This window comes from Camellia sinensis, chromosome 2, assembly GCF_055761805.1.
Source record: "Camellia sinensis isolate YWXY chromosome 2, ASM5576180v1, whole genome shotgun sequence".
NCBI classification, from domain to species: Eukaryota; Viridiplantae; Streptophyta; class Magnoliopsida; order Ericales; family Theaceae; genus Camellia; species Camellia sinensis.
In genome coordinates, this window is record NC_138962.1 from 226611970 (window position 1) to 226635595 (window position 23626).

General features: G+C 43.5%; 1 pseudogene; it reads left to right on the forward strand.

Annotated features, from left to right (window-relative positions):
* LOC114272791 (aluminum-activated malate transporter 10-like) overlaps positions 1–18273 on the forward strand; it is a 55976-nt pseudogene extending 37703 nt beyond the window's left edge.
* Positions 18274–23626: the final 5353 nt, after the last annotated feature.

Sequence of the window (23626 nt, forward strand, 5' to 3'; positions counted from 1 at the left end):
AAAGGGCAAAACCACCTCTGGAAATAAGTTATGACAGCTCTAAAACTCACCAAAAAGGCCCTGAAATTAGTCTAGGAAGCATTCAATGAAAGGTCCTCTTGAAAGGCCTTGAGGAGGATTGTTCTACACATGCATGAGGGACACAAAATATGGTCAAAGAGGCTCCGGACAGAGCTAAGGCAGACCTTGAAACTCACCAAATTGGGCTTAAAAAGTGACTTCACAACATGCAAGTAAGGGGCCCTTTGGAAGGCCAAAAGGGCCAACAAACAAGACAAGGAGAGAGGGGGTCACCCCCTGTAGACACCCCATTTTTGACCGTCCTCAAGACTTGGACGTCACCGTTTGAACACTCGGTGATTATCCTTGTTTGTGTTCGTTTGGAGTTCCCGGAGGCCTCGGCTCGCGCGCCTTGCCTCAGGATCCCCGAATTCGACCGTTTAGTGTCTGGTTTTGCACCAAACACTTGCATCTTGCCTTTGAGAGACAGGGTGGGTCTTGTAGACCATCCCCACCCATCACCGGCAGTGGCTAGATGCCACCGGCTGGTTTTTGCTGCCACCGGCAATATAGTTTGCCGGCCGGCACTCTTTGTTGCAGGTCGGCACTATTTGTTGCCGACCGGCACTCTTTTTGGCCAAGATGGCATTTTTGGCCGGCCGATTGCTGTTCATCTGCTTTTGCAGATATTTTTAGACAGCTGTATTGCTTTTGCTCCCCTCCATACACGTGTATGGAGGGATCTCCCTCTTGCAAAGCTTGTTTGGTAAGCTTTACAAGAGGCATATAGAGAGAGGCTCTCTCTAAGGCAAAGAGAGGGGCTTTAGACATTTTTGAGAGAGAAAAAATACAGAGGAGAGCTCTGGTTTTCTAGGGTTAGGGTTAGACATACACAACCTATCTCTCTTTCCCTCTCATTTTGCACACTAGGTGTTTTGTGTCTCACTATTGCACACAAACACCTAGTGTTTCACCTTCCTCTTGGAGCTGAGGTTCTAAAGAGTGTGTTTTGAAGTTTTGGTGTTGGATTCAAGCTCAAGGAGGCCATTGGAGCACCATTGTTGAAGAGGACTACAAGGGTGAGAAACTAGTCCCTTTTTCCCCCATTTTTGCATTGATTTTCTACTAGTTTTAGAGCTATTTTTGTGATTATTGTATAACATAAAAAAGTTCTATTTTTAGGCCCTCTTTATTGTTTATTAAGAGTGTTTTGTTGTTTGAGGGTTGTTGATCACCCTTAGGCCTTGAAAGGCCTCTTTTTGAGCCATTTTGTGCTAGCTCCGGGATTTTGGTGTTGAGGTCTCTTCACCACTGAAATCTTGAGGGATTTCAGTGGTGAAGATGATGCTTTGAAGTCCCAAGAAGGAGAGGGCCACCCCCTCTCCTTGTTGTCCTTGAAAAGGGCATATTTTGGCCTCCTAAGGAAGCCTATGCTTCAGTGTGTGTTGAGCATGTTTGGTTTGTTTTTCATGCTTATATATCCATGATATAACATGATTTAAAGTTGGTTTTGGAACTTCATGCATGTTTAGCATAGTTGCCATGTAATGCCTTGTTTGTGCCTTAATGTGCCTTAGGTTGTTAGCCTTTGTTGGAGCATGTTTTTGGCTTAGTCTTGTGAAGATTATGTGCTTATCTTGACATGTTTTAGCTCTGTCCATAGTCGTTTGGGTTGATCTTTGCATGCATTACATAGCTCCTTTGTATTTAGGCTTGTTGGCCTTGAGTATGTGCATGTGTAGCATGATATCTTTGCATTGTTTTGGTGATTTGGAATCATCCTACATGCCATTTCAGTCCCATTTCCATGCTTGTTTGATTGCCTTGCATGTCTCTTTAATGCTTTGAAAGCATGTGTTGCAATGCTCCATGTTTTGGCCATGGTGTATGCCTTTGTATTTGGGCCATTTAGATGCCATCTAAAGAGTCCTTTAGCCTTGTTTTAACATGCTAAACCTCTGATTTTGGTCCCTCTTTGCATGCCTTGTTTGGTCTTGTTAAGTGTAGTTCAATGCCTCATTGATTTGCTTTGAATACTTAGACCATTTGGTGCATGCTTGGCTTGATTTGTTGCTTGGTTTGGCACCATGTATTAGCATGATTTTAGAACTTATAATGCATACTAATTGCTCTGATTCCTCCTTTCAAGTGTGCTTGAATGTTGATTGTTTTGTGCTTAAGTGTTGGCCTTAACATGTGTATGTGTGCATGTGTGTTTAGCCTCTACTTTTGGACACTTTGGCCACTGTTTTAGGCCTTGCTTAGAGTTGCCTAATTCATGTTTAAGTCCATCTTGTCATCCATTTGCATTGCCATATGTATGCTTGTATGCTCGCATAAGTGCTTCGCCATGCCATGTTGCATCCTTAGCTTGTATGGTTAGGTTGCATTGCATCTTGCATGCATGCCTTGTTCCTTGAATTGGTGATAGGAATAGGGCCTAATTTGTTTGATTGGTTTGCATGCATTTGAAATCAAAGTTGCATACTTGGTCCTTTGGGCCATCATGCATGGAAATGCGTGATTGGTGGTCCGAGAACCGAGGCATATGTCCCTTTGAGTCATCACAATGATAAGAGACATGGTTGGTGCATACATGCCTTGAATTATGCTGCCATGCCTTGTTTTGCCCTCTGTTGCTGTGAGTTGCAGGTTCTGCAGGAATACTCTGCCGACCGGCAGTGTAATGTGCCGACCGGCACAATTTTCTCTGCCGACAGCCCCTATTTTGTGCCGATGGCCATACTACGCTGCCGGTGGAAGTTTCATTCAGCCGGTGGTGATCCCCTCTGTCCAAGGATGCAGTCCTGAGGCTTTGACAGCCTCCAGAGGAGGAAAGGAAGGAAAACAGAGGCAGCTTGCGCATGGTGGCGCGCTTCCCGAGGCGTTTTCCTGCTTTAATTAATTTATTTAATTTGTTAATTAAATTAATTAAATTAGTTAATTTGTAATATTGATTAGCTGGTGTAGTTAATTAATTTGTAATATTTATTCGGTCCCTCCGAGCGAGGGTAAGTCTGTAATAAGTGTGTGTGGGTGGTGTGTATGTCTTCCAACCCCACTTCTTTCTTCCCTTTTATTTACCTGCTTACGATGGTAGATTAGGGCACGTTTAAGTTAGCATACCTTATGCTATGCATGTGTGCATTCATGCATTTTGTATTACATGCATTAGGCTCGATACATCATGCTAACCGCATATGTATTTCAAATTCCAAACTGAATATGTGATAATTGTGCATTTTTCACATGACATGTCTAGGATTAGCCGAGCCTATCTTAGCGACATTTTGTATGCGACGCATTAGACACTTAACATGGACTTGGATCATGCATATTTGCTAACAAGTTCTTTGTTTTGGCACGGAGTACTATGTAAGTATTTCCGCTTTAGCATATCACATGAGTGTGAATATTGCCATGACAGCATGCTTAACATGTGGCTAAATGTTTATGTGTTAAACTGTTTTGAATGCCTGTGGGTGAAGGTTGGATTGTTTGAGTTGGAAAAACTCGTTGAAATCCATGTTTTAGCCTACTTGCGAGTAGCAAATTCCAAAGCATTTTCAAAACAAACGGATATGCAATGCTTGTTTCCAAATTAGGCAATCTAGTCTATACTTGTTTGCTGTGCGCATAACATAGTAATCCTAGGCTAATAAATGGATTAAGAACACATAGCGTTTTCAAAATCGGATATCATGGTTAGTAGAGGCCGGTCTTCGGACCGGGCGAAAGGGGGTGCTCATAGCTGACCTTCCCCGATCGTACCCAAGCTCCCGAGCCAAGACAACTCCGGTGATGACGGACATGTGGCCTTCGGCACCGAGTCAGGGTTTCCTAAATTTTCCCATTTTAAAAATATTTAGGTGGCGACTCTGTATCTGGCAAAGCAGTCCATGTTTGGCACTACTTTTTTCAAAAATCTGTTTCTCAAAACGATTTGCCAGATTTGGACTCTTTGGTTCAGATTAAGAACCGTGACACAAGTCGAGTCCGAACTGTAGTAACCCCAAATGAACAGAACGGGACTCATCCTCCCGGGGCGTTCGGGGACGTCTACACCCCCCTCTAATTTTAGCTCTCAAAAACACATCTAAGCCACTGAAAATCCACTGGATTTCAGTGGCTAAGAGGCCAAACCAAGGCCAATGCGAATGCTCTAATGCATAGCCCTAATCATGAGGAAATGAAGCATGCCAAGAGGAAGATGACTCCAAACAGAAAAATGACCTTAATCAAACTTCAAGAGGGGCTCAAAATGAGACCTTTTTTAGTTCATAGAAAATCTTGAAAATGCTTGCAAGTAAGGCTAAGATATCATGCAAAATAAGCCCTAAAAGAGAGATGAAGCATACAAGGATGTAGAAGACCTCAAACAGAAAAGTATCCTTAATCAAACTTCAAAATAAGACACTTTATAGTTTATAACAAAACCCAAAAATGCTTGCAAATAGGGCTAAGCTATGGAGCAAAATAATGCAAGAAAAGGAGAAATGGAGACTTACCCTTGTAGCACAGTAATGCAACAACTTCTGGACCAAGTTGGTGAACCTTCAACCCCTGAAAATCAGTCCCAAAGTGTTGGAATGAATGGTAGAGGTGGTAGGCTATGAGGTGTGGTGCAAATGGTGCAAGAATATTAGGGTTTAGAGCTTGGAATAGTGAGCTATGGAGGGAGAGGTGTATAAGCCTTAAACAAAATTGTTCAACCCTTGCAAATGAAGACAAGCCTCTCCTTTATAGAGGAGAGGCTCCAAAGCTTCTCTAAGAAGCAGGCCGACCAGTTCAAGTGGCCGGCCCGCCGCTTCCCCTGGTTGGCCGACCAGGGGTCAAAAGGTTCAAGGAGAAATGCTGGCCGGCCACCCCAGAAAGGTGGCCTCCCAGATGAGTGCAACACAGCTGTATGGTGGAAAACCAAAAAATATGACCCAAGAGAGAGAAAAGCCAGCTTTTTAGCAAGGTTCAAAAGGGTCAAGAAGAATTACTGGTCAGCCTACCCATATTGGTGGCCTCCTAGATGAGCACAACACAATGGTGGTATGAAAAGCTAGAAATTGTGGCTCAAAAGTGAGAAAAACCAGCTTTCTGTCAGAAAAACCGACTTTAGGAGAGAGAAAAAGAGAAAACTGGTTTCCAAGGGGAAAAGGTGGCCTCCCACCATACTACCACCTCCCTAGAAATGAAAATAGGGTCCCTGCCAAAAATGAACGCTAATCGATGCAAAACGAGGGTTCGGGGGCCAAAACGCGCGGTCTGGGGCCCCGAAAACAGGTTGTTAAGCACTGGAGGTGGCGTACGACCACAAAGGTGATCTCCCGGGCCACAGTGTCCTTATAAAGAGAGGAAACAAGGTGTGTGCCAAAAACCGGAGCAAACGGAGGTAGTCAAGCGGTCCCGAACCGAAGCGCACGGCCAACGGCGCCGAAAATCGAAAACTGGTCTCCAAACGGGAAAAATGGCCTACGACCACGAAACATAGCCTACGGCCACTGAGAGATGGTCTACAAGACCTCTCTCTCCCTTCGGGAAGAGAAAACAGAGAAAACAGGACCTGGTTCGCAAACCGAGACAAAGCACAAAAGAGCCCTGAAGTTCGGATGCAAGGCTCGTTGCCGAGACTCCGCAACCTCAGAACGAGCACAATATGCACTATCACCGAGCACTCAATTGGTGACGTCTGAGTCTTAAGGTCGATAAAAAATAGGGTGTCTACACTAAGCTAGACAAAAAGTGCTTCTGCCGTAGCTAGTTTTTGACCATCGTATCCTGGAAGACAGACGCCGGAATTCCTCAAGCACTTGACCCATGAGGCGACGAAATCTGTTTTAAGGAAACTACTACCATGTAGGCTTCGGTTTTCTTTCTGTACCATTTTATTGTATTGTGTATTTTTGTTGTAATTTAGTTGTAATTCTCAGCATGTGTTCTTGGTATTTTTTTTAAATTTATTCATGAATCTATTTGTTTAATTTCACAATTTGAACAACATCTCTGAGCCCAAAAAGATTATTCATTGTCTCAAAGTAGGACTGGCTCTGTCTCTCGTCTCATTGTTTTACTATATGAGACCTTTGTATGATGGTGTTGGCGGGAATGCTATGTGGGCAGTTATGACTGTTGTGGTTGTTTTTGAATACAAAGTGGGTAGGTATCTTCATTGCTAATATTCTTATTTTTCTTTTTCTTTTTGTTTATGTATTCTTAATCGAATTAGACTGTCTTATTCAGGTGTGAAAAACCCACTAAAATGTCTAAAAAAAGGTCTTTTTTAAAAAAAACTAGCATTACTAGTGGTTGAACTAGTGACCTGCTCAAATCGGAGGTCTTTATAATATTTTTTTAGGGTTAGATTGAAGTTGGGGGCATTATGTAATATATAAAAAAAAATTGGCAAAAACATACATATAAATGGAGATTTTGTAGAAGGTTGGAGGGTTAGGACCCCTGACCCCCCTACCTCCACCCTTGATTCTATCCCAGTTCAATTCCGATTGACTTGACAATTGAACCAGTAACCCTTGACTCGATTTTTTCATTTTTGTAAAACCGTTTGAACCAGTGGCTGAACTGGTGACTTGCTCAAACCGGTCCCAATTCACCATGCTGGTTTGGTTAAAAACCCCTCTATATATTCGATCACGGATTTAACCAATATAACTCTTGACCCCGGTCTCTTTTCTGGTTTAATTAAGGTCACTGACAAAAATAACTGCAAACCTTATGTTGATTACTAAATTTTCCAGGAAAATTCGGCTGAGACTGGAAGTTCACTTTTATTGCAGGTGCAACACTCTGCAAAAGCATCAATAGAGCAACTGGAACTTTTCTTGCTAGTTCTCTGGGTATCGGTGTTCATTGGATTGCTACTCAATCTAGAGCAAAATTTGAGCCAGTGATCGCCGGAGTGTTTATTTTTATTCTCGGTGTCTACACATTCGATAATCTTTCTGTGTCTTTTTCTTTTTTCTTTTTCTTTCAAACTTTGCAGTGCTCAAAATGACAATTCGTCCTTTTTTTACCGCTTCAACAGCAACTTTCTCGCGATTCATTCCATCATTGAAATCAAGGTTCGACTACGGTGCCATGATCTTCGTACTCACCTTCAGCTTGGTGTCGGTCCCAAGCTATCGTGTAGACAGATTGTTTGCAATGGCACATCATAGAGTGGCAACGATTGTCATTGGAACCACCATCTGCATTCTTACAAGCATGATCTTCTGCCCCGTTTGGGCAGGCAACGAGCTTCACTTTCTCATAAATCGAAACATGGAAAAACTTGCAGATTCCTTGGATGGTATGCACATAAAATCCCAATCATACGTGCATTGATAATGAACATACCCATACCAAACATTAACTTTACAATGGAAATTGAAATTCAGGATGTGTAGCAGAGTACTTCAACGACGATGGAAATGTGAACGAGCAAGATTCCACAAAAAAAGATTCCGGGAAAAAGCTGCTAGGTTACAAACGTGCACTTAATTCAAAGGTGTCAGAGTAAACCATGGTACGTCCCCTGATCATTCTGGTCAAGTGTTGACAAAAATCAAAGATGCAAACTGTAGAGAAGTGGTTTTGGGGATACTCTTCTAATCCTAGGGGACGCTTTTGTTCCTCTTCTAGTCACCTAAAAAAGAATGAACACTCCGACGGGCAAGTCAATCTCAAACTCAAGATTGCTTGTATTCTAAGTTAAGCATAATAATTTTCACATACCTTTCTCAGTCTGCTATTCCTCTATTTATACTCGTTCCCTGTGTCTCGGGGCAAGGACCACTTTTCACTCATTATCCTTCTATTCCCTCGGCTCCATAGTTCAATAACTATTCGGGCTATCTATCCATTTTATTCGGCATCCTGAACCGTGCCGGATAGAGCCGGATAGTATCTGACTGGAATATGCTTCTAATTCTTTTTAATATTCGGCTCTCACAATTGCCCCCCAAACACTCCACTAGCATCATCCAGTCGGCGTGGTTGGCTTCTAATCTGGGGAGACTAAAATTCGGCGGTTAATCCTCTTCCCGATGCATGTTGGGACGCGTATACGCTTTCTGGTCATTATAACGCTTTTCTGCCTCATTCGTGCTTCTCTCGCATTTATTACGATTTGAAGCTTAAGTCTCGTCGAATACATGCTTTTTTGAATATTTTGAACCTTCCGAACTGCCAATCGGTATTTTTTCTCTGGCATTTTCTACAACTCCTATCCGTCTTCTTCTTATTTCCTTTGCCTTTCGTAAGTCTTCTTCTCTTTTCTTTGCAATCCTACTTTCCGTATTTATTTTTTGATTTAGAATATCCTTGAGTCCTCACTAAAATGGCTAAGCATTTCAAAGGCCTCCTCTCCGAGGATCGAATTTCTGGATTCTGGAGACATTTCTCCATTCTCGATAATGTTCATCTATCTCTAGTAACGGACAATTCCCTTGATATGGAGAGGGACGACCGAAATATAATCGTTTTTCCTCTCCTATCCATTGCGGAGGGCGGAGTTCGCTTTCCCTTACATCCATTTCTTAGGGCCGTCCTCCGACATTGGGGTCTGATTCCCTCGTAACCCAATGTGAATTTCTTTCGAATCGTGATGGGAATTGTAGAGTTGAACCGGCGCCTCAGGATCAACCTTGGCATTCCGGCCATTCGGCACTGCTACGCTTTAGCCAAATCCTCCGGTCGGCTCGGTCGTTACTTTCTCAGGGCTAAGGACACCGACCATCATCTGGTAACGATGCTTGACAACTCTGGCAAACGAGTTGACGATGTAATGGTCAATGTCCGAGGTAACTGGGAATTCGGCGAAGGCGAAGATCGCCTAGACCCTATTCTTAGACGGAGGGGTGAACCAGGTTGCCGTGTAACTCCTTGTTTGTTGACCCTTCTTTTATTCGGCTCCTTTTCCAAATCTAATCCTCTGTTTTTGCAGGCAATAAGTTGAAGAAGGTTTTGACCTCAGCTGACGACGCAGTCCTTGCAGAAATTAAGACTGCACTAAAGTACTTTGGTCGTCCAAACGTACAAAAACAAAGTAGAGCCGCCCACATTCTTCTGTGGTATGAGCCTACCTATACTACGTTCTCGGCCGCAGACAACATTCCGATCCCAACCGGCGAACAACACCATACGGCTCTTGTCTTCCCTAACTTCAAGTCTCTTTGGCAAATTGGTCTCAAAACTCCTGATTCGGAGCAAAACTTAGAGCCGGTGATCGAGGTAGTCACCAAATCAATCAGGGAGTTCGCTACCGAGGTCGAAAAAGTTGACGAAGCCTAAAGGTCAGCGTTTGAGGTTGCCGGTCGTAACTAGCCTGACTCACCGTCCACTTCGGGTCGGGTAGAGTTTTCCTTTGGAGATATTTTTACAGACTTGGGGGATCTACCCGGAGATTTTTCTGAAGGCATGGCTGGAGAAAATCTCACGCAGATGGCGAGAAAGAGAAATGCCGAGTGAATGGCCACCCAAAAAAAGGCGGTGGCCGCTCGTTCTGAGCCTACCCTGGTTGAGTCTTTACAACCCATTACTGAAGGGAAAACGGCTCAAGTTGTTGTGGATGAGATGGAGAAGGAGGCCGAACAGTAGATTACGGAAGAATGACTAGTTCCAAAAGAGCAGGGTGAAAAACGTAACGCTGAGGGAGACGTTGGCTCGGAGGATAGCCCTGCTGGCAAACGGCCTCGTTTAGAGGAGTCCGACGTCGTGTTTCCTTTTGTTGTTCAACCAAAGATCAAAAGCACGCCAATCTCCGCTGACGCATCTGCCATGAAGGATCCAGCCGTAGCATTGAGCTTGGCCACCTTAGTTTCACTACCGGCTGACAAGGCCACCTTTTAAGAGAAGCCGGATTTGGCAGCTATAGCGTTCGCTGCCCAGTTGGCCCTTCTGGTATGTGTACGATTTTTACTTTTTTACTCATTTGGTTTCGTTTGCATATGATATTCCTTGGTGTGATGATCCCAACCTGTTTTGAAGATGGTTGGAAGGATAGCCGAACTAGGCCGCCGTCAGCATGATGCCATTGAAAGAATTGGCCGCTTAAAGTCTGAAGCTGAAGGCAAAAGGAGCAGGGCCGAGTTCAAGGTGATGAGAGCCGCAATAAAAAATGCTCGAGCCGAAGCAGAAAATAAGAGGGCTCAGACTGCTGACCAGCTCAGATCCAAAGCCGAGGATAGGGCGAACGCGAGCGAGGAATCACTCGAGTTAGCCAAGGAGGCGCTTGCCAAGGCAGAGGCCGAGTTAAAGGAGTTGAAGGCGGCCAAAAAAAAAGCCAAATCCGAAGTTTCTATAGCGCTTAAGGCTGGAAGGAGCACCGCCTTCAAGGAATATGCAGACGATGTCCCCAAATTCGAGAATCGGGGATTCAAACATGGGTGGCTCAAAGCCCTTGCTGCCGTTGGAGTTACATTGGCCATGCCAATTCCATACGAGTAAGTGGACGTTGAGCCGCTTGAGTCTGATCCCGAGGATTGATCTGGGAGACATTCTACTTTTATTAAGTATATTCAATTTCAATTTCAATTTCAATGTACGTTTTTTAGTTTTCATATGTAAAATGTCCACTGCCAGCGCCCAGTTTATGAATGAAAATTTTATATGCTCTCAAATTATTTCTTATATTGTTTGCTATATGAGTGTATAGTTAGGAGAATTAGTAGTTAGAACCAAATGTCAAGCTTGCGTGAGACGGCAGACTTAACAGCTGATTAAAATTAGGGATTTGATCTAATCATAAATAGAATAAATTCATGACTACTGTTCAGACAAATCGATTCGTGGAACAGCTGGGGCACTCAAGCCGTATTGATTGATTAATCTGCCCTTGCCCCAGCTGGTTCATGAACGCAGAACGCTGGGAACTGATTTAATCATAAATAGAATAAATTCATGACTACTGTTCAGACAAATCGATTCATGGAACGGCTGGGGCACTCAAGCCGTATAGATTGATTAGTCTGCCCTTGCCCCAACTAGTTCATGAGCGTAGAACGCTGGGATCTGACTTAATCATAAATAGAATAAATTCATGACTGTTCAGACAAATCGATGAATAGAACGGCTGGGGCACTCAAGCCGTATAGATTGATTAATCTGCCCTTGCCCCAGCTGGTTCATGAACATAGAACGACGATTATCACGTAATGAATCTTGTACGGAATAACCGACGAGTGGAATGGCTAGGGCACTCGAGCCGTATAGATTGATTAATCTGCCCTTGGTGCTTCAATATTAATGAGACAGCCTCGGAGATGCTTCCCTTGTAGGGAATAAATAGGCGTGTACTTCGTGAATGAGGGTCATATTTGTGCGCTCAGTGAGCATCTCAGTCCCGCTCTTTGAGGAAGATTAAACAAGTGGGAATGTCAAATAAGCTTTTCTTCAACAGCAGAGATGAAAGGAAGACGCTAGCTGAGCTGGGAGGTGCCATGAATCGAAGCGGTGAACCCTTACGAACGGGCGGTAGGACTTCGAGGGATCGGGAGAGACACCCATCTCCTCGTCGTTGAAGTAGATCGCCTAAGAGGGACAATCAGCCACAGCGTAAGTCTCCTCAGTCCCGTCCTGGAAGGGAATCCGACGTGACTCCTCGCCCATTGAGTTTCGTGGTCTTCGTGGGTAATAGACCAATGACGAAGGCGAATTCGATCATTCGAGATCCAAATGTGGCAGTCGACTTTACTCGACAAATTTTTCCACCTGAAGTTCAGCAGTCGATGGTAGGTCGGCCGAACTTCGAAGTGTTTCGTGAAGGCGTTCATGGGGCGGTAAGGGGACTATACACGGCTTATGAGATTGGCATGCGTCTCCGCGCCGCTCGCCGGGACATAGAACAGAGAGATGAACGAATTCGGAAGTTAGAAGCTCGCGCCGAGAAAGCCGAGCGTGAGCTAAGGAAAATCAAGCCTGTCGGGGCCCAATCAACCGGCCAACCCAACCCGGTTGTCAAAGAAAGGGTCACTCAAAGGCTGACTAGTGATGTGATCGCTGATTGTAATACGGCTAGCATGTTCGCAATTGAGACTGCGAGAGGCGTGGCCTATGAAAAAGGCTTCCATGACGGCTGACTGGTCGGAATTCAGAAGACCAAAGAGAAACTCGCTGAGGAAGTTTGCCGATGTGAAAATCGTGGCTTTAAGCACGGTTGGATCAAGGCATCTCAAGCCACAAAAGCTCTCCAAGCGTCGAGAATTGATTCGGCACTGCCACTCTACCAACGTAATCATTTTCCCTTTTCCGCGTTTGAAGTCGAGAAGAGTGAGGATGAGGGCGAGGTCGAATAAAAATACTATGTAATTGTGTAGTTATTGCCTGATTAAATAAATCGTCCTATTTTAAATGTTTCATTGTAACCTGCATTCGGCTCACTCGCGTTTGCATACATTTTCATTGTATAAACATTGTCCGGCCCAAGTTAAGTAGGCATTTAATTTCGAACGGTTATATGCCGGCTTGTCATGAGCATTCTTGGTTAAATGTCATTCGTTTCACGCATGATCAATCCACCGATTAGGCTCTGAATTCGGAGGCTTAATCAGCCCAAAGTTGTCACGCTTCAAGGGCTCTGAATCCGGAAACTGTCAGCCCATCTATAATTGCCATAATTAGTCCATTTTAACCCCAAAAAATCCAAAAATTAGTATATGGAGCGGCTATGGCCAATATCTACCAGCGTCCGTCTTTTGGGGTTCAGTATAAATGAAAAGGCCTCAGGGTCACCGCAAGGATTAGAAATAAATTACCTCAAACTTTTCGCCCCAGTAATTTCACTTATTGTGTTTAGATTGCTTTAAAACAACTTTGTTACGCGGGGTCAGACAAATGTGAATTTTCGTCATCAGCAGAAGAGAGGCTCGAACTTTGGCTGAGCTTGATACTGCAATGAATCATAGCAGAGAACCCACCCGTGCGAGAGGTGGGGCGTTCAAAGAACGGGAAAAACGTCAGCCTCCAGGTCGTCGAAGCAGATCACCCCGAAGGAAGGATGAGGCCGACGTAGCGTCGTGACTGTTGAATTTTACTGTTTTCGTGGGGAATTCCTTTCTTGTCCCAGATCTTGGCCTTGACATTGTCAATGGCGTCAAGTCTCTCTACCTTGAGGGTGATTGTCTCGCCGGTGTGAACATTGTGGATTCAAGCGCGGTCAGATCGAAGCATTTCAAGCTACGGACGCTCTTCGAGCAGTGGGCGTTGATTCGGCGCTACCGCTGTACCAACATGACTACTTTTCCTCTTTCGCCTTCGAAGCTTGAGAACGGTGAGGCTGAAGGCGACGCCGTATAAAAATAGATATTGTAATGCTCGAACGCGGATTGTGTTTTTGTAATTACTGTTTTAATCGAATAAAATATTTTATTTTAAAAGTCTGTATCTCATTGTGAATTTTTGTTAAGCATCTTATTTCGAGTGTTGGCATGTTTTGTTCTGTTCATGCAGTTGTGCCGGCTCAAACTACATATCCCTGCTTTGATGTGAACCTGGAGGATGCTCTAGTTTGGAGGTTTTATCGGCCCAACGACGTCATGCGCCGAGAGGGCTCCGAATGCGGAGACCAATCGTGAATCCACGAGGGGCGCTCCGAATCCAGAGACTTAATCGGCCCAGCGACGTCATGCGCTGAGGCAGCTCCGAATTCGGAGACTTAATCAGTCTAGCAACGTCATTCGCCGAGGGGCTCCGAATCCGGAGATTTTTTTAGCCAATCGTGATATCCACGAAGGACGCTCCGAATCCGGAGACTTTGTCAGCCCAACGACGCATGCGCCGAGGGGGCTCCGAATCCGAAGATTTTTTGGCCAATCGTGATATCCACGAAGGGCGCTCCGAATTCGGAGGCTTTATCGGCCCAACAACGTCATGCGCTGAGGGGACTCCGAATCCGAAGACTTTTTGGCCAATCGTGATATCCACGAAGGGCGCTCTGAATCCGGAGACTTTGTCAGCCCAACGACGTCACACGCCGAGGGGGCTCCGAATCCAGAGAGTTTTTGGCCAATCGTGATATCCACGAAGGGCGCTCCGAATCCGGAGGCTTTATCGGCCCAACGACGTCATGCGCCAAGGGGGCTCCGAATCCGGAGACTTTTTGGCCAATCGTGATATCCACGAAGGGCGCTCTGAATCTGGAGGCTTTATCGGCCCAACGAGGTCATGCGTCGAGGGGGCTCCGAATCCGGAGACTTTTTGGCCAATCGTGATATCCACGAAAGGCGCTCTGAATTCGGAGGCTTTATCAGCCCAACGACGTCATGAGCCGAGGGGGCTCCGAATCCAGAAACTTTTTGGCCAATCGTGATATCCACGAAGGGCGCTCCGAATCCGGAGGCTTTATTGGCCCAACGACGTCATGCGCCGAGGGGGCTCCGAATCCGGAGACTTTTTGGCCACTCGTGATATCCACGAGGGGTGCTCTGAATCCGGAGGCTTTTTGTCGGAGCACCTTTCAGCTAGATTTCGCAGTGGGTGGGACTACAACTGTTCAACAAGAATCCTTGCATTACAAAGGTGGAATGTGTACATGGCAAATCTTTTAGAGCTAAGATCATTCCCCACAAGTCGGGTTTAATGACAGAATTTTTGAGTTCCAGGACCGCGACGTATTTCTGAGCCGATAAGGAATCCTTCCGATAATGGTCGTCTCAGTTATGACCTAATTGAGGATTAACTCTCCTGGTGTGTAGCGGCGCAGCTAAACGCGTTGATTACATGACTTGGCAAGTTGTTACTAGTGTCGCCTAGGACTATTGTGGCTTTTCGCTATGGAGTTGTCCGACATCGTTGAGGATGTTTCAATTCGGCACTTCGGAGGAGTTGCCGGGAACCACGAATTTGCTCAATGCCGTGTACAGTCGGGAAGCGCAGCAGCTGATGGTAGGTGCTTGGCACAGCTTGAATAGCATGCAACCAAGTTTGCCCCATGATGAGATATATGGCGATGGGAGCTTGATGACCAAGAACTCTACATCCATTGTTTGGGAGCCTGCTCGAATGAGTAGTGAGATTTTTCCCAACGGGTACTCTGGATTTGCGTTGAAGCCGAACAAATGATGAGGAGCTGGAGACAGGTCTGATTCGTTGAAGCCGAGTTTGATAAAGGTTTCGTAATACATAACCTTTGAAGCGCTCCCATGGTCTATGAGGACGCGCTCAACGATAGATCAACTCACGTGTAGCTCAATGACCAATGGGTCACTATGGGGGAGTGTTACGCTGATAAGATCGGAATCATCGAAGACAATACTCAGAGCTTCGTGGGGCTGCTTCGATGGTGTGCGTTGCTTCTGGGGGGCTGACTGAATTGCGTGTACGACAAGTGACGTTGGAAGGCCGTATATCATATGAATGATGCCGAGCAGAGGTGAATCCTGCCGAAGGGCAACTGTTTTGATTGCGTTTTTTTGGACATGTTGCTGGAATCGACCATCTTGCACCAATTCCTCAAGGTGGTCTTTTAGAGCATAACGGTTGTCTGTATCATGACCGTGATCTTTGTGATATTCACACCGCTTGTCCCGTCATCTCGTGTCGGGAGGTCCCACCATTTTGGACGGCCATTTGAAGAACGAAAGATGTTGGATTTGGGACATAACCGAGCTGATTGGCTCTGACAGCTCCGTATATTTCTTGTCGGCACGCTTTGTGCGCCTATTATCAACTTGCAATTGCTCATTTGTTCGGTGTGAGCATTGTTCGCTTGATCGGCGAGAATCCTGTTTCTTGTCTCGTTTAGCCCGCTGTCGTGGTTCAGGGTTCCGAGGAGGTACGGAACTTATTGGCTGAGTAATTTCAAGGGGGGCCGTTTTTATGGCAATGTGTTCGGCTTTAACCCGCAAGGCGTCATCTTCCACTTTGCAGTATTCCTCTCCTTTCTTCATCAGCCCCCAGACTGTTTTGGGAGGTCTTCTGGTCAAGGAGCTGCGGAGGGTGCTATCCAGGTATAATCCCATTTTGAAGGCGGTGATGGCCATGGAGTCGTTGTAAGCATCATCAACAAGATTAAAGCACTCCCAATATCATGCCGAATATGCTCTTAGTGTTTTCCTGGCAGGATTTGCATTGCCCAGAGAGAGTCGGCTTGTTTCGGCTGAACCTCATTGGTGATGAATCTGGCCCTGAAGGACTTCTGTAGTTGGTGGAAGGTTTTGATCGAAACCGGTTCTAGTTTATAATACCACCTGACAGCCAATGATCTTAAACTGCTGGGAAATATTCAGCACATGAGAGCCTCGTCGTCTGCATATAATGTCATGGCTTGCTTGTAGTGGCGGATGTGATCAGTGGGGTCTGACTTTCCATCATAGAGAGTGAATGACGGGGCTTTAAACTTTTTGGGAAAGAATGCCCTTGTGATCCGTTGCACAAAGGGATCATGCTGGTCCTCGTCATCTGAGCCGTTTCTTCTACACTTATGCCTTATACGTGGGCCCTCTTCAGAGGAGCTGAAAGTTGCAGGTCGTCCTTTCTTTTTGGGCTCTGGAGATAGTGAGTCGGAGTCGCTATCAGTGTCATGTTGCCGGGCTAGAGATCGTCGACCAGCTGCTTTCAGAGGTCGTTCCAGATCTTGGCACACGGCTTATTTGGACTTTGCCACCTCCAGGGCCAAATCCTGACGGAGATGCTCGTTCTCAGTGATCATGTTCTCTAACCGCTGCTCGTTTTGCTTTGCTTGTTCCATGATCGCTTGCATTGCCTCATGCTTTGAGGTCGAAGGTGAGGCGAAGTTCAAAGTGCGTCATGCCGGGATATTCTCCGGTCCATGCATGTTTGTTGGAGTAAAATCGTCTAACTGCGTGGTTTCATCAGTGGCTATTGGAGGGTCCTCCATCACGCCCGCCATAGATGTGCTTAAGTATTCCCACAAACGGCGCCAATTGTGGAGAAGTGGTTTTGGGGATACTCTTCTAATCCTAGGGGACATTTTTGTTCCTCTTCTAGTCACCTGAAAAAGAATGAACACTCCGACGGGCAAGTCAATCTCAAACTCAAGATTACTTGTATTCTAAGTTAAGCATAATAATTTTCACATACCTTTCTCAGTCTGCTATTCCTCTATTTATATTCATTCACTGTGCCTCAGGGCAAGGCCCACTTTTCACTCATTATCCTTCTATTCCCTCGGCTCCATAGTTCAATAACTATTCGGCCTATCTATCCATTTTATTCGGCATCCTGAACGTGCCGGATAAAGCCGAATAGTATCTGACTGGAATATGCTTCTAATTCTTTTTAATATTCGGCTCCCACACAAACACAACCTCAAAAGTTTATTTTTAGTAACTTCGTATGTTTCCTGCAGGCGAATTTTGTGAGATGGGAGCCTGCACACGGGCCCTTCAATTTCTGGCATCCATGGAAACAGTACCTCAAGATTGGCTCTGCAATGCGCAACTGCGCTTTCTGCGTTAAGTCTTTCAATACTTGCATACTTGCATCAACTCAGAAATTCAGGTAAAAACACTAGTCTTGAAAATGAATTCATCTTCATATGGGGTTACACTATTAGGATTGTAAACGAATCGAGCCCAAGTAGTATATTGTTAAAATTTGACTTCGAAACTTAATAAGTTTCAAAATATGTTCAAACTTGACTTATTTGCCTTTCGAGCTAATCACAAATGAGTCAAACTCAAGTAACTTGATTTGTTTTACAATCACTTAAGTAAAGCTTGTTTTCCAGTGAGGACGAACTCCTGAAAATGCGACAAAATATTTTTCCAAAAAATGTTTTCCCTGTTTTCGATCAAAACAAATGAAGCATTAGCAATATGTTGTTATATGCCGTTGCTTGAAACTCAAATTCTTGCACCACCACAGGTACCAGAGTTTCTAAAGAACAACTTCAGCGATGTTTGCACTAGACTGAGCTCTCATTGTTCCAAAGTCCTGAAAGAATTGTCAATGACAATGAAAACTATGACAAAGTCATCTGCCACAGATTTATTGGTTTCCGAAATGAACTTCACAGTTGAAGAGCTTCAAAATGACCTAAAAGCTCTTCCCAACTGGCTACTTGTGGACTCGCTACCGGCGAATAATGAAAACGAAGAGCCAAACACAGAACAGTTGATAGTACCTCTCATAGAGATTCTTTCACTGGCCACAGCAATATCTTTGCTGATCAAAATAACAGCCAGAATCGAAGGAATTGTTGATGCTGTCGACAAACTAGCAGATTTAGCTGAATTCAAGCCTGCAGATGATAAGAAATCCGAACAAAGCCAATCCACAACAGAGAAAATAGATGATCAAACAATGAAAATCCTTGAAAAGGTCTAAGTTCATCATGAACTAGTCTATCCTTCGGTTGTTTTTCCATCAAACTGGGAAAACTTTTCTGTTGGGGTATACTTCCTTATTGGAGTGTGGGACCCAATTGGTTTGTTAAAGAATGTTAATTTGGTTTGGTTTAGGTATAATATATTTTAATATATTATATCTAATTTGTGTAGATCCAATCCAATTTGGTTACAACTAGGGTTTGATAAAAAAGCCCACAAGCCAACCATATATATATATATGGCTTTGTTTTTTGTGAAGAATAGTGCACAGCGGCTGCCCTAATTAATTTGTTGTTCCCCGAAATGGAGTAAAGCGGAAGCAACATTGATACTTGAGTGCATTGATTCTTGGGTGTGCATTCAAGTTGGTGCACTGGTTTTGTGTGGAATTAAGTTGGTGAATATTTCGTTATTTTGGATCTTCTACAACTTTGGTTTGAAGTTTTTGGTTCATCTATTTAGTGAGGTCTTTCCTCTTGTTTATTTGTGATTATTTGGAATTCACCTAAGGGTGGTTTGTGAGACCATTCGTGTCTCGTTTGTAATCGTTTGGAAACTTTTTGGTTGATAGTGGGATTGGATTTCGATCCCGTGGACGTACCTAACATTGAGGGAACCATGTAAAAATTCTTGTGTTGCTTTTGATTTAATTTTTCCGCATTACTTTTTATTCCCATTGATTGATTTACTTGTGGGGAATCATTAATTTTCCCTGACAACTAGTATCAGAGCTTACGGTTTATTTAGGTTTATTTATTTGTATAAATCAATAGAGGGGAATGTGGGTCGTATGTCTAGCTTCAATGGAAGCAATTGGGTAACTTGAAAAACTAAAATGGAGGACCTATTATGTAAAGATTTGTATGGACCCATTAAGGGTGATAGTGGCAAACCCGAGGGTATGAAAAATGATGAATGGAATAGGCTTAATCGAAAAGTCATTGGTGTTATCCGTCAATGGATTGATGACAGTGTGTTTCATCATGTTACTACTGAAATTTCAGCACATGATTTATGGAAAAAATTAGAAGGCCTTTATGATAGAAAATCAGCTACAAATAAAGCCTTTTGTTTCGTAAGTTGGTTAATTTAAAATATAAAGAGAGCAGCCCTATTCCAGAACATCTGAATGAAATAAAGAGTATTGTTAACCAACTTGCTTCTATGAAAATTGTTTTTGATGATGAGTTACAGGTTTTGATGCTACTTAGTTCCTTACCCGAAAGTTGGGAGACTTTGGTTGTGACCGTTAGTAATTCGGCGCCCGATGGAGTTGTCACAATGGGCCAAGTCACTAGTAGCCTATTGAATGAAGAAACTACAAGAAAATCAGCGGGTTCCTCTCATTCAGAAGCATTTGTTGTGAGAGGCCGAAGCAAAACAAGGGGAAGGAGTAAGACTCCTCATGGTCGTGATCAAAGCCGTGACAAATCAAAAGATGATTCTTTTTCAAAGAAAGACATTGAGTGCTATTATTGCCATGAGAAAGGGCATATGAAGCGAGAATGCCGAAAGCTCAAGAACAAGAAAAAAATGCGTGACAAAAGTGTGGATAAGAAACAAGAAGACACAACGGCAGCTACTACCGATGATCTCATGGTCGTTTATGAAGATGATTGTATCAATTTTGTGGGCCAAGAGAGCAATTGGGTGATTGATTCTAGTGCTTCTTTTCATGTGACTTCTCGAGTTGATTTCTTCACTACCTACACCGAATGAGATTATGGTTTTGTTCGAATGGGTAATGAAGGTTTGTCCAAGATTATCGGCATGGGTGATGTTTGCTTGGAAACAAATTTGGGCTGCAAGTTGTTGCTTAAAGATGTGAGGCATGTTCCCGACATTCGCCTAAATTTGATCTCTACTGGGAAGCTAGATGATAAAGGCTTCAACAACAAATTTGGTGATGGAATATGGAAGTTCACAAAGGGTTCTTTGGTGGTGGCTAAGTGCAAAAAGACTGTCACGACCCAAACCCGCCCCTATGGGTTTAGCACCGTAACCGGCCAGTAATCCGAGATTATCGAAGGCCTACTTAACAGTCAAGACAGTAATACAGAGTACAGGGGCTGGCGGAAGCCAAAACAATAAATAAAAGGTGTCCAATAAGCTGTGACATTCTGAATGCAAAAAGACTTTCCTGAACATATTCACATTCAAAACCAAAACAGTATATACATACGTCATATATACAAACATTTAGGTTAGGGACCAAATCCCTACCATAACAGTACAGTGCAAGTCTTAACATTTATTACAGAACAGAGGCAAAAGGGGAAAATCTAAAACACCTCAAAACAGCCTTGACTTGGCAGCACTTAGAACCTCGAAGTGAGGCATAATGGTTGGCTTTGACAAAACGGGAGCTTAGCCTGATGTTCCTAGCATCGGTCCGGTGCCTGGACACTTACATATATATATAAACAGTGAACTAAAGCCCAGTGAATAACAATTGTGTAAAGAGGTTAAGAATGAATGTCCTTTCAGTCATTAAACAGTCATATCAGTCATTTAGAAACCATAGCAGTTATATGTGGTACATCCAATAGCAAAACAGTACAGTAGGTCTTAACAGACCGAACAGTCAGTTGATGGCCATCATAACAGTAACAGTAGTGGTTCCAAACTTGGAAACCGACAGAGATCTCTATGACAGTAGCAGTAACAGTACAGTAACAGTAAGTTGCTAAGGATGCCACGAATACAGTTTACAAATAGGACAAACATTCGTTCATTAAACAATAACGTTTCGGTAAACAGAGCAATTGATCATTCAGAAAATATTCATAATTGAACATATCTTTACAACATTGTTACTCACAGAGCACTACGCTACAGATAGGCTAGTGCGCGTCCTCGGATGCCAACCCTACAGTTACAGAACGAACACACACTAAGTTATATACTTGGGTTTAATAACTTAACCCCTAACTTGACTTGGTGGGGTTCTACATCAATATCCTCCTTAAGATGCCTTAAACATGCCCTAGGAATGCCTAGGATGGAAAGAAGATGCAAAGAGACACTTTAAAATACTTTTCAAAATTTGCTGAAACAGTGGTCTACGCTCGAGCGTGGCTTTCTACGCTCGAGCGGACATGCAAACAAAGGAGCTCCACTCGAGCGTGACTTTCCCCGCTCGAGCGGACTGAAAACTCAAGCAAAAGTACTAGATGCATGCAATTCACGCTCGAGCGTGAACTCTTTTGCTCGAGCAGACTACAAAACAAATGAACTTCTGGGTACATGCATTTCACGCTCGAGCGTGACTTTCCACGCTCGAGCGTGACCTTCCACGCTCGAGCGGAAGTGCAAGACTCAGAGTGTACGATCGAGCGTGAAGTCCTACGCTCGAGCGTGGGTCCAAAATCTGGAATTTCTAGATTGAACCTCCAAGCTCAAATTCAACATTTAAAGCATCAAATTTGATTCTTTTGGGCCAATTTCTGGAAAACACTTCAAAACTCATAATATGACATGTTTCAAAGATCAATTTGCAAAATCAAAGCCCAAAGGTAATTCAATTAAACACAAATTCAAACAAAACTTCATGAACATAATGTATATGTAACATGCAAGTGTTCAATTTACATGTGTGCATGATTTAGCTACTCAAATCAACTCTTTAAACCAATTCTTGACTTAGATCCCTAATGACTCATGAACCATGCAAGAACCAACTTGAATTCACAAACTAAAGGATAAATATCCTACCTTAGGTCCTCAATTTCAAGTCTGAAAGCTCAATTATGCAATCTACTCTTCAATTCTTCTAATTCTCCAAGCAATTCTTGTTGAACCAAAGCTCTCCTACTCTCCCTCTCTTGCTCACGGTTTTGGTCTCAAGAAGGATGATGAAATGATGTATGGAATGTACTAATGAAATCCCAAACAAGTGTATAGGAAATAGCCACTCGATGGCAAAATTGTAATAAACTTGAACTAATGTAATTTAGCTTTATTTAATCTAATTTAATCACACCAAATCAAATTTAAATTAAATCTACCATAATATCACATAAATTCTAATTAACATAAAACATCAATCAATTTCAGATTCGGCCGTCGATAAGGTCTTCAATTCGCAATTCGAAAAACACAAACAGATCATTTAGTAGTCAAACAGATAGAAATGCATTTAGAAACAATACCTCATGCAATCAGCTTAGGATTTCCTCCTAATCAATTACTTATCATATTCAGTCACAGTTTAGCAGTAATCAGAGGTGAGGGTTGTCACAGTCTTCCTTCCTTACAAAGAGTTTGGTCCTCTAAACTCGAATTACCTTCATTTTGGAAGAATATTGGATCTAGAGGGAACAGTTCCGGATATCTCATCAGCATATCATCTTCTCTTTCCCAAGTGGCATAAGTGCCACCGTGGTTTTTCCAGTCCATTTTCACTAACGGAATTTCTTTGTTTCTCAACTTCCTGATCCGTCGGTTTACAATCTGAATAGGCCGTTCTTCATAAGTGTAGTCATCACTTAGCACTACACGCCTAGGCTCAATAACATGGAAGAGATCCCAAAGAGAATCCCTCAACATTCAAATGTGGAAGACGTTATGCATATGCTCCATTTCAGGAGGAAGCGCTACTTAATACACCACCGGATTAATCTTCTCAATGATTTCATACGGCCCGACATATCTCGGCGCTAGCTAACCCTTGACTCTAAAACGAGTCTGCCCTTTCATTGGTGTCACTTTAACAAAAACATGATCACTTACTTCATACTCCCTATCTCGTCTTCGGATATCCGCATAACTTTTCTGTCGGCTTTGTGCAGTTTTCAATCTCTATTGAATCAGTTTCACTTTTTCGGTGGTCTCATGTACAATTTTGGGCCCAAGCAAAGGCCCATCTCCAACTTCTGCCCAACAAATAGGAGATCGACATTTTCTGCCATACAAAGCCTCGAAAGGCGCCATACCAATACTCGAGTGAAAGCTGTTATTGTAGGAAAATTCAGCCAAAGGTAGATGACTTTCCTAATTTCCCTAGAAATCAAGAACACACATCCGCAGTAAATCTTCCAGAGTCTGGATGGTTCTTTCTAACTGGCCATCTGTCTGAGGGTGGTATGCACTACTCAGTCTCAGTTCAGTACCCAATGCTGTCTGCAGGCTTTGCCAAAATCTCGATGTAAACTTCGAGTCCCTATCAGAAACAATGGACACAGGCGCTCCGTGCAATCTAATAATCTCATCAATACAAATTATAGCCAATTTGTCCGCATTATAAATTGTTTTGACAGGTAGGAAGTGAGCAGATTTAGTCAATCTATCAACAATAATCCAAATTGAGTCCATACCTTTACTGGAGCGAGGTAAACCAACAATGAAATCCA